This window comes from Drosophila gunungcola, assembly GCF_025200985.1.
Source record: "Drosophila gunungcola strain Sukarami chromosome X unlocalized genomic scaffold, Dgunungcola_SK_2 000038F, whole genome shotgun sequence".
Taxonomy (NCBI): Eukaryota; Metazoa; Arthropoda; class Insecta; order Diptera; family Drosophilidae; genus Drosophila; species Drosophila gunungcola.
The window spans coordinates 662,170-673,176 of NW_026453189.1; the positions used below are offsets into that span (position 1 = coordinate 662,170).

Below are 11,007 nucleotides of genomic sequence, written 5' to 3' on the forward strand. Positions count from 1 at the left end.
ATAAAACAAATTTGAAAAGTTATGAAAAAAATTAAAAAATTATTAAAATTTGTGTTAAAATTATTTTTAAATGTTCTGAAATTTTAACATTAAACAAACTTTATTAAATTTGAAACAAAATTTTAGTTTACGTATTTTGTTCACTTTAACTAACTTCCTAACTTTTGCGGAAACAGATAAATCATTTGGCGGCATTTTTTCCTCAGCGATCAAATCAATTTCTAAAGAATTATTTCGACATTTCGTCTTGACAAGAGGATCCTAGTCCTGGTTTAAAACAACCCAAGCTTCGTAAGCTAATCTTTACTTACGTATTTGTAAATCGCTTGTTAGAATGTTTAGCTAGAGCCGCATCATTGACAAGCTATGAAAAATTGAAATTTTTTTCCCATAAGGAACCTGTGGGAAGAAGAAGCATTCAAATTTGTTAATGTTCGAAAAAGGTTCGATTGTAGTAGTTTTACGTAATTTCCAAGTTGCTCCCTTGACTTAAAATTTGCGAAAAATGAGACAAGCACAATAGCTGCTTGTTCCAAAGCGTGAGTAGGTCGACCTGTTATTAAATAAAAATAAAATAAAGATGCCCTAATAAATAAAGTTTTTAGGAATAAGCCTAGTACTCACACCGACAGAAGGCTTCGCCTGATTTCTTCGAGCTTTCCGCATAGTTTTTTGATTTGAGAGTTTTAACGCTGCAATTATTCGCAGAGTATCTTCTTTTATAAAAATGACGTTAAAATCAAGAGTTCGTTGTGAAAGTTCCGTAAAATACTAAATATTTATGAAATACTTTTTCCAATATAAATACAATCAGAACTTTTGTCGAATATTTGAAACATCGGTTCTTTTTCTATCCAGAAGATATTTTGACATTCAACTTTTCCCAGTCAAAAAAGTTTATAACACAATACTCTGCGGATGACCTTAGCTTAAAAAGTTCATTGGGAAATATCTTTACCAGAAAATATAGAAATGAAATAGATGGTCCCAAATACCATCTGGCCATCCTGGCCAGTAATAGCATCGTCTAAAATTATTTCCATATCCGGTTTGGTGGGAAAACGTTACTACCAAAAATTTCATAAATTGGACTAAATGTTGCAAAGAATTTAATTTATTAAAGCATATTTATTTTTTTTATATTTTCTAAATAATATATATCGGTCTACAATCGTTTTTAAGGATACGGTAACATAAAGTTGCATAATTATAAGCATGATGCGACTAGTCCAAAAAGGCTATTACTTATGTCCTCGCTTTAAATAGTATTCCTTCATACCTTTTTTCAATGTGTCTGTCATCGGTGTAAGCCATTGCAGAGCACCATGATTAGCATTTATGACATGGATATTATACAAATACTCGTATGTGTCCATTGAACTTTATTTACCCACAGTATGTACTTAGCCATCGATGGAGCGAGGGAGGGAAAAAGATTCCGTTAAGACCCATGTCCTTTCCCAGGACTGCGTAAGTGCTTAAACAATGAAGGAGGCCAGAGGCATCGTAACAATGAAAAATCGCTTAGGCACAATACAAATAATGTGCCGCGTACTTACACTCCAATCTGTCTTGGGTCAAATCGGAATCCGAATCCGAGTTCTAGCTCGAGACTTACGATATCCAGGAGCAGCCAGCCAGCCAAGCAGATGGCGCTTGTCTGTCCTCCACATTGTGCTCGTCATTTTGCTCCTTTTACTTGATTAAGGGATAGCGGGCGAGCATTGGGAATTCTTTTTGGAATTATGACAGCATAATAATGGCAACTAGGGTCGCCGCTGATGATGGCCGAAGCGATGATTACAAAATATTTTTTACAAAAATTATTTTCATTTATGAGAAGGCCGTTAGGCATCGCATTGTCTGGCGCTACGGTGCATCAGTCATATTCAGCAGGGGCTGCGCTCTTCCCTCTTCAGTTTATTTTAAAGTTTTTTGAAGTCGAGACAGTTGCTTCCTTGATTGAACCGCAGCCTGTTTGCTAAACAGGATACACGCTGTGTTCAAAAATGAGCCCAAACAATAGGCTCATATTATCCAATCGGGATGAGTCAGTTTCAATTTCGGTCATTTTTCGGTACTGTTCTAATCTATTAAATAAAAGTTAATCAATAAAAACTTTTGTTAAAATACATAAGTAAAATTTTGTATAAATTGAAGAAAATAATGTTTAATTTTTATGCGGTGAATATTGCTCAAAAACAAGAAAATCCATTTCTTAGGTTAATAAATAATCTTTTTGTTATAAGAAATAATATATCTTTTTAATTAAAAAATTCTAATGTATACATATTTAGTTTAGGAATTAGTATTTTTTAACTTTTTTCCTGTTTTATGTCGGTTTTTCGATTCTTAAAAAAACAACATCACCATTCCAGTTTTTAAGGTAAACGTGATTAAGGGCATTCATAGATCCTATTTAATAATATACTGATATAAATAAAATTAAAAATGATATAGTCGTCCGATTTTGATCAAATTTCAACCGTAATTTTTACCGATTAGCTATATATCGTCCGATCCCGCTCGTTCCTACTTATATACTACCTGCAATAGGAAGACAATTTTTTGAAAAGTTTCATGCAGATAACATTAAACTGGGAGACTAGTTTGCGTAGAAACAGACGAACGGACAGGCTAACGGACGTGGCTAGATAGACTCTCCTAGTGAATCCAGAATATATAAAATTTAAATAAATATACAAGGGTGTATAAAATTATGCCACACAAACAATTTTGAGTGTTATTTTCTGAATCAAGGAGTCAACCCGTATCGCAAAACCAAGATTTGATCTCATGAGGATTTTGTCAACATAAATTTGAGGTTTACCTCTGCATTTAATTAATCACACAAAGATCGAGTTTGGCCGTCTTTATTAAATTCCCCAGTTGTGACAGTATGGGATCATTAACCTTAAATCGTTGGGAAAATCCGACCACTACGGTGCTGATGTAACGCATTCACCACCTCTGGTGGATCTACTTTGACTTTTCCCCTCTTTTTGCAATGCTTTTGGGCCTTGTCATCTGATTATCAATTCATGGCTGCGACGTTATTACTCGTATCTGGAATAATGGAAAAAATAGTCAAAGCTGCAGTCTGTGGGGCAACCGATCTTAATTTAAAATGAAAAAGTTGAATGCTATGGGGCGACGGCGGTTAGGAATGTTATGTAAATTGAACTTGAAAATAGCTGAAACAATGGAAAAGGTTGAATATTTCTCTCGCTTAATTAGTAAACGCAAGGAGGCGAACGCAAATAATTCTCCCTATAGAGCAGTTACGTCTCGAAGCAAAGTCGGTAGCACAGAGAAAAATAAGTCAATATCAGATAATAAAACCAAATATTTATTTGTTCATCTTAAATAGAAACATTTTTAAACAATTTTTACCAGGCCATGAACAAAAAATTACGAGTGGTCTAGAAATATTAAAAATTATTAATTTGTAATTAATTATTATTATTATTATAAAAAAAATACAAAATAAAAAATTTTTTATTAATTTCTAAATCAAAATTAAAATTGAACACTAGCACCAAGTACAAAAAAATAGTATCAAAACAAATACCACACATTGTAATACTATATTAGGGATGGTAAAACATCATTAATGTGCACTATCGGCAGTTTTAGCCTCTGAAAAAATAGTACGAAATATCAATAAAACAAATCCAAATTTTTAATTTTTAGCTGATTAACAAAGCAAATTATAATGAAGCAAACTAAATAAATATTTTTCAAGAGCGATAGTACCCATGGTGAGCCCAATCCATCGATTTTTGCTAAATTGTTCGACTATCGGTAGTATCGATTTTGCTATCGATTGTTTTACCAACCATATTATATATACATATATCTTAATAAGATATTTAATATACTGTCGTTCGGTTAATCTAGCTCCTTTACGTTTTTCCTTGAAAGGATTTTATTATCATTATCTCGCTGTCTAATTACTTATTTATATATTTATGTCCTTGTTGTGTATCTCTACCCTATTTTTAATGCAAGAAGATTTTAAAATGTTTTTCAAAAGCATTAAGATAGCCTCGGAACTTAATTCCGTTTTGTAGGCAACTCAAATGAATGAGGAAAATTGTACTTTTTAGATACAATTTTGCTCACTGACATATCGTCCTCTTTCGTATGTTATCGAAAGGTATTTTTATACCGAAATCTCTCAGGTATTTTTGTATATGCCCTTTTTGCTCGCACTTACCTAAAATCATGTAGTCTGACAAAAAATTGCTGCAATTACTATGTTGTGCCATCAGTGAGCGAGCAGAAATACATATTTGCAAAGTAGCTTAAGAACTTAATTCCGTTTTGTAGGCAACTCAAATGAATGAGGAAAATTGTACTTTTTAGATACAATTTTGCTCACTGACATATCGTCCTCTTTCGTATGTTATCGAAAGGTATTTTTATACCGAAATCTCTCAGGTATTTTTTGTATATGCCCTTTTTGCTCGCACTTACCTAAAATCATGTAGTCTGACAAAAAATTGCTGCAATTACTATGTTGTGCCATCAGTGAGCGAGCAGAAATACATATTTGCAAAGTAGCTTAAGATGTCTTACCGACTTCTGCTAAAGTAAATATGTGAATATCAAAATCTTGATGTGCTTATATGCTTTAAAAAGCTCATGATTAAATGTTTTATTATTTTAAACCCTCGATACAACGCTTTAAATATACAATTTTTGAAAAAATCGCTTATATATATAAGTATTTTCTGCAGTGTGTAGTGAAGAAGGTGACGTTGTCGGCGATGGTGAAGGTGGCGCATAAATTATTTAACAACTGGTTGGCTAGGCCGGTGTGTCGTGTGGTTTGGCCAACCTGGCCCGGTGATCGGCCCTCCTATTGCTATTCCGACTGCGACTTGGACTCGGCCTCGTTCCGCATTGGCGACGCAATGTAGCCGAGAACCCGTAGATCGAGATCAGGAGTGACTAAAATAATTATTCATTTACTCTTTTTCAAACCTAAAAATCATTGATAAGGAAATGTCCTATGAAAATTTACCAATGTTTTATAAAGCATTGCATTTTACATAACTTTGTATTCCCTTACGGCATATTTTAGTCAAACGTTTGTTCCTACTTTTGCGACCACGCAAGAATGTTTATCTTATTATTTAATCTAAAAAAGAAAAAACAGGAAAGGACAGCATTCTTTAAGTCGGACTAAAAACACAATAAATAATAAGAAAATCGCATAATATTTCTTATTTTTAAAACCAAAATTTATTGACACTTATAAAATGTGTGTGCCACAGAACATATTCATTATAGGGTCGTTAACGGTAATACTTTAAACAAAAATACAAGATAGTAGTTCGACTACAAATCTAGGTGACATTTAAATGACCCATTACAGAAATAATTTGTCGAAACTCACACTTTACCTACATCAGTAAGAGCATCTAAGCTTTGTCATACCTAAATCAATGAATTTTACAATTATTGTTGGTTGAATTTACCGTTCTGTAAATGTGATCAAAAATTACCAATTAAATTACCAATATTAATATGATATTTAACTATCAAAATACAGTAAATTAAAAAAAAAATTGCAGTTTAAATGTGTCATTCGACAATAATTTGTAAAAAGACAAACTTGTTGCCAATGAGTATAATAAGTACAAACCTGAAAGTGGGGGTGCACTTGTCTTTTAGCTGGTGTGGAAGTACGTGAAGACTAAAAAATCAACCTGTAAAGACTTATGTTTTATGTGTCTGACTGTGGGTCTTGGAGCACGAACCAGTTGGGAACTATAAATACAAATACAAGTTAAACAAAAATCAAACTGATACCATTTTAATAGCTACTTTACAATAAGTTGAAGTAAGTAGGACATTTTTGCTCAATTCAACCGCCAATGCAGTACTAATTTTTTCTGTGTAGAAGTAAAATCCCTTAGTAGGAAATTTCATTGGCTATGACCACTTGTTTTTAAAATATTCACTCCTTTAGTGAGTTTAACGCAAAAAGGGCATATATTTGAAAATGACAACGAAGTAATGCGAATTGGGACCGATCGGAATTTTCTGCTAGTACATGGTGCACTGTGAGTACCATCGGCCTGCAGGGAGTGAAAACGGAATGAGATGGGTACCAGTACGGGTACTAATGCGAACAGGTGCCGCAGGGAGTCGCGGTCGCAGTATCGCCGGAGGTAAGTGCGCCGTGAAAATTGCTCTGGGAGACCAAAAATTTGAATCGTCTCCAGCATTGTTATGCAAATGATGTCGCTCGACACGCAAACGCCACCGCCACCGCCATCGCATCGCATCGCATCGCACCGCATCGCCAACGCCGACGTCGCCGTTGTCGCGGACAGATACAGATCCCTTTGTTGTCTCTCCCCAGGGCGATTACATATTATCATATTATGCGACAGGGCCGCGATGTTACACTGGGCACGACGAATGTCAACGCACAGCGACCTAGACGAAATGCTTTCGCACGACAGCGAAGCACTGGCATTGCCACCACGCCACCACAGACATCAGAATTCAGAAAGCACCTCGGAGTCGAGTGTGTGGGGGAAGGGGGGTGTTCCATCTTCGAGGTGCTCGGTTAACTACTTATCCACTTAGCAACTGGCCTATGTGGTTCCTATACAGGCTTAGTATATACGGCTTAACGGCCCAAGTCATATGGTCATATTCTCCCTCTTATGGTGCCTATTTGAGTACATTAGCACTGTTCTCCTTTACCAATGCTTACGTCCATCGAAATTAACATCCAATAAATTGTTGAAGATATATTTTATTTAAGGTCGGAGACGTATCATCATGAAGATGCGAACGGTATGAAACAGCTAATGACGAATTTATAAATAAAATACCTCTATGAATGTAGGGGATAATTGAGTATTGATGGTGCTTATTCATTTACATCAGCAATGGGCTCCTTTATTTATTAATTTATTAATATATATTTTTAAGTCTTATCATCATAACGATTTAAACGGCATGAAAACATATCTCTACGCCACAGGAAAGACTTTTAAGAATTATTTAAACTGTCGCTTTTTTAATTGCCGCTTTATAATCAGTTTTAGTACAGCCTAGAACAAACTCTATTTACTTCTTCAATTCAACATAAGAACAAAAACACAAGGACAGGACAAGTCTTGTTTTCAAAGAACAGACGGACTACACTCACCCATGGATGCGAACGAAGGAACTCTACCTATATGCAGACAGGGGCTAACAGAGGATATTGGTTTTTTTTTAAATTTAATTTTTATATTTTTCATTATATATATGTTTTGGAGTTCCAAAGGAAAATGTGAATGTATTTATGCCTTCATCATCACATGATTTACTTAAACGGGCTGCAAGAGAACCCTTTATCATTAGAAAAACCCTCTACCTTGGTTAAATCATGTTACACATGCTAACAGAATTGTCAATGAGGTTCTTCCTACTGAAACAAAGAAGTAAAACAGTATTTCTCGCAAACCGATTGTACGGGCTCCAGCTCCACATCAGTTGGCCTAATGTGCATTGCGCACGCACCAATTAGCTGAAAAGTTTTGTCAAACTGCGAATGGGAGCAGGGTTTTAATGACTTTCGATAAGGTCGCGGAAGTCCACTGCCAATAGCAGGGGATCGCAACGGCTTGACTGATTTGGCCAGCTGATGGGCCACCGCCACCTACTGCCGGGAGCACCGATCGGTGATCTATGGTGTCCGATCCATACACATTCGGTCCATACCCATACCCATACCCATACCCATACCCATCCCGAGCCCACCTCCATCAGCATCACGTGAGCCGACTCCCCGCACAAGAGGCTGTAATTAGCGGTCAGAGTCCTCGGCCATCGCATCGCATGACATTTGGGCACGATGAATGAAGCCAAATGAAACAACCAAACACGGCCGGGCTGCTCAGGTGTTGCGTGTTCGTTAAGATGCGGTCGCCGATAAGAGTCAGCAAACAATTTTCGAATTGTAAACAATTTGCGATGGTGTGTCTAGGCCGGGACCAACTCCTGATTGCCCGGTCCTAGTCCCACTGTCAGTTTCAGTCTCAGTCTCAGTCTCAGTTTTAGTTCCAGATCCAGATTCGGAATCGGGTTCTGGTCGGAGCTCCATCTCTGTGTGTGTGGCCGAAGCAATGGGAAAGTTGTGGCGAGTGTGAATTTGACTCCCAGCATGGCCGCGCTTGCAGTCCCATCCCCATCACAGATCTGCTGATTCGTTAATTAACTTAAGTTGCACCACCATGAAAACTGTCATGCCGAATGACTAACAACACTGAGCCGTTAAATCGAAGTCTTGTTGCGCGAATCATTTCTAGCCTCCTAGGATACTAAGATAGCTCTAAGAAAATGTATAATTGAAGTTAATTAAAAGTTTAACTAATTTTCTAACATTCTGTACAACTACAAAGGTCAAATTGCGAATCAAATACTTTTTTGCTTAAAAATATTATAGTAAGAATAATTTGAACTTAGTGACACTTTTCGCCTGTTAATTTGTGTTAACTTGGTAGCTACTAACATTTTATTTAATGGGCTGGATTTTTAAAATGTGCTCAGTTATTTCCTGTGTATCTTCAAAAAGTTCAATATTAAATATGTTTTTTTATCGATTACTGATGCAGTATTTAATGCAGTATCTCTAACTTGTTCCTAAAAATTTTTGAGAAAAGCAATCCGACCACTGCAACTTCAGGCCAAACTAAGAGCCCATTTGCAATAGTGTTGTTCTTTGTACTTTTAAACTGAGGCACTGAGAATGAATAATAGCTTAAGGGCAGACAACAATTTATATATATAAATGAGTCGTTTAGGCTAAATGCTTCCGATATAAAATGTATTTAACAGGTAGACCCTATAAGGAGTATATATTCTTGATCAGTAGTCTGTCTGTCTGTCCGTTTGAGCTTGGAGATCTATCACTACAAAACTATCAGCTATAAAAAATAATATTTGTATCTGAATAGCTAATCTGATCGAACAAATGTATTGTTTTAAATTTGATGTTTACAAAAAAATTTAATTTTTCGAGAAATAGTCATAGCTAAGGGAAACATTATGAACTTTAAAAAGTCAAATGTCCACTAAGAGTACACTAAAGAAAATGACATGAGTGTACAGGTTTGTCCCTGAAATATATAACAACCTAAGATCAATTTGAAAGTAATTGAAATTCTTTGAAAAATTGTAAAACATTTACATTCATTCTAAACAAAATATCTAAGTTACAGCCTTAAGAGGGTCTTCTACTCTCGAGGCACGAAATTGAGGGGTTTTTTAGGAAATTTTTTATTACAAAAGTTTTACTGCATAGATTTGAAAAGTTTTTTTTTATTATTTAAAGATACATGTTTAGACTTGAATATTTTATTTAAACTTGAAAAAAGTGTTCTTTTCATAATATATGTTAAATCTGCAATGGTACTGCTTAAGTCACGTTTTGCCGAGCGGACTGATCAGAACTCGGAAAAATGTTATTCTTTTAATTCGTTGTTACGTCTACTATGATTTCCCGAGGCAGTTTATTTTTATTTTGCATTTACCAAAAGTTATGCAACAAAAAGTGAAAAATTTATTTTTTTTTTACGTCATTTTTTGACCTATTAGGGGCTATAAAAACTGAAAAAAAATATCAAAAATCGTACTCGACCAAACATAGCGATATGCTTTGTGAACAGTTGTAAAAAATTATTAAAATCGGACTAGTTCTTTTATTAAAAGTCTTACTCGGCAGCTAAAAAACACTGCTTTTGGGAAAACGAGTTTATAAATAAATTACGGGGTATTGATTGAAATAGTTATCTTACGGTTAGCAGGAACAAGAGAAAAAATATTATTTTGAGAAAATCCTTTTTGCAGCGCATTCCCAGACACCTAGAGATTAAAACAATGAACTTAAAATAAATTGATTTTTTGAAATTGCGAGAGTAGAAAACCCCCTTAAGGCAGGTGCTAATCTTGTGGGACTTTTTTGCCTTGTCGAGTAAATATATGTTTCAAAAATGTGCACCAGAAAATCGTAAACAACAATACAAATGTGTTCGAGTTTTGTGTTCCAGATCACAGATTTTGACAAAATCACTTCCGGTAGCGGAACACCTCCTCGCCGTCTTGCCGCCCTCAACCCCACATTTTCGATTCATTTAGCTTTGAAAAATAATTGTGTGTTCATTCCCAAAAAAATTTTCAGCGCTGTATCTTTAACCGTTTTCTCAAAACAGTTTCCTAAAAAGAGTGCACTATTTCGAGTCCTTAATAACTGAAAAGAAGGCTATAGATTTATGTCATTATTTAGACATTTTTGTTTAATAATTGAGACTGATTTAGATGGGGCTTCTTAATACAAAATCAAATGCATTACTTTTTGCTTTAAGGAACTCACATAAGATTGTGTTTAGCAATCCTTAATAAGCCCTTTTTACAATCCATAAGTAAGAGAGATAAAATGTACAATTGAAACCAATAAAAACACAACACGGGAGTTACATTTGTGGAAGCTTTTATATGCAACGCTGCAAGCCAAATGCGGTTTTTGCCGGAAAATAATCAATTTTACTCTATAGTAACAATGTGACATAGTCGCCCGATCAGTGAACATAAATTAATGCAATACAATACAAACACTGCGCGAAATATCGGCATAGAACCGTATGGTTAGTATGACAGATGGATGACAGATATAAGATTAAGTCAATCGATTTTCATCCAAACTCAAATACTATAAAAAACATAATTTAGAGCAAAGATAAATTATACACAAAGTAAAACAAAAACAGAATGAAATCGCCCGTAGTTTAAGGGACAATTTTCTTATAATAAGAAAAAATAACCCTAAATATAAATTAAATCTCAATATATTTTTGTAATGCTAGTTTTCCTAAAAAGACTTCTTTTTCTTAGATCTAGGACGATTTTATCTGAGCATATGCCAATTTTTTTTTTTAATTTAAGGGCAAAATTGTCCTTAATTTTAGAACAAAAAGTCATCTAAAATTCCCTGGAATC

At 34.9% G+C, this 11,007-nt stretch overlaps 1 long non-coding RNA gene across 1 annotated transcript; it reads right to left on the reverse strand.

The window, feature by feature from the left end:
• Positions 1-317: 317 nt before the first annotated feature.
• Positions 318-706, reverse strand: LOC128260754 (uncharacterized). Its single transcript, XR_008268173.1, has 3 exons — positions 625-706; positions 465-553; positions 318-399 (listed from the first exon to the last, which is right to left on the reverse strand). It is a non-coding gene; the product is annotated as an uncharacterized LOC128260754 (long non-coding RNA).
• Between the last annotated feature and the right edge of the window lie 10,301 nt (positions 707-11,007).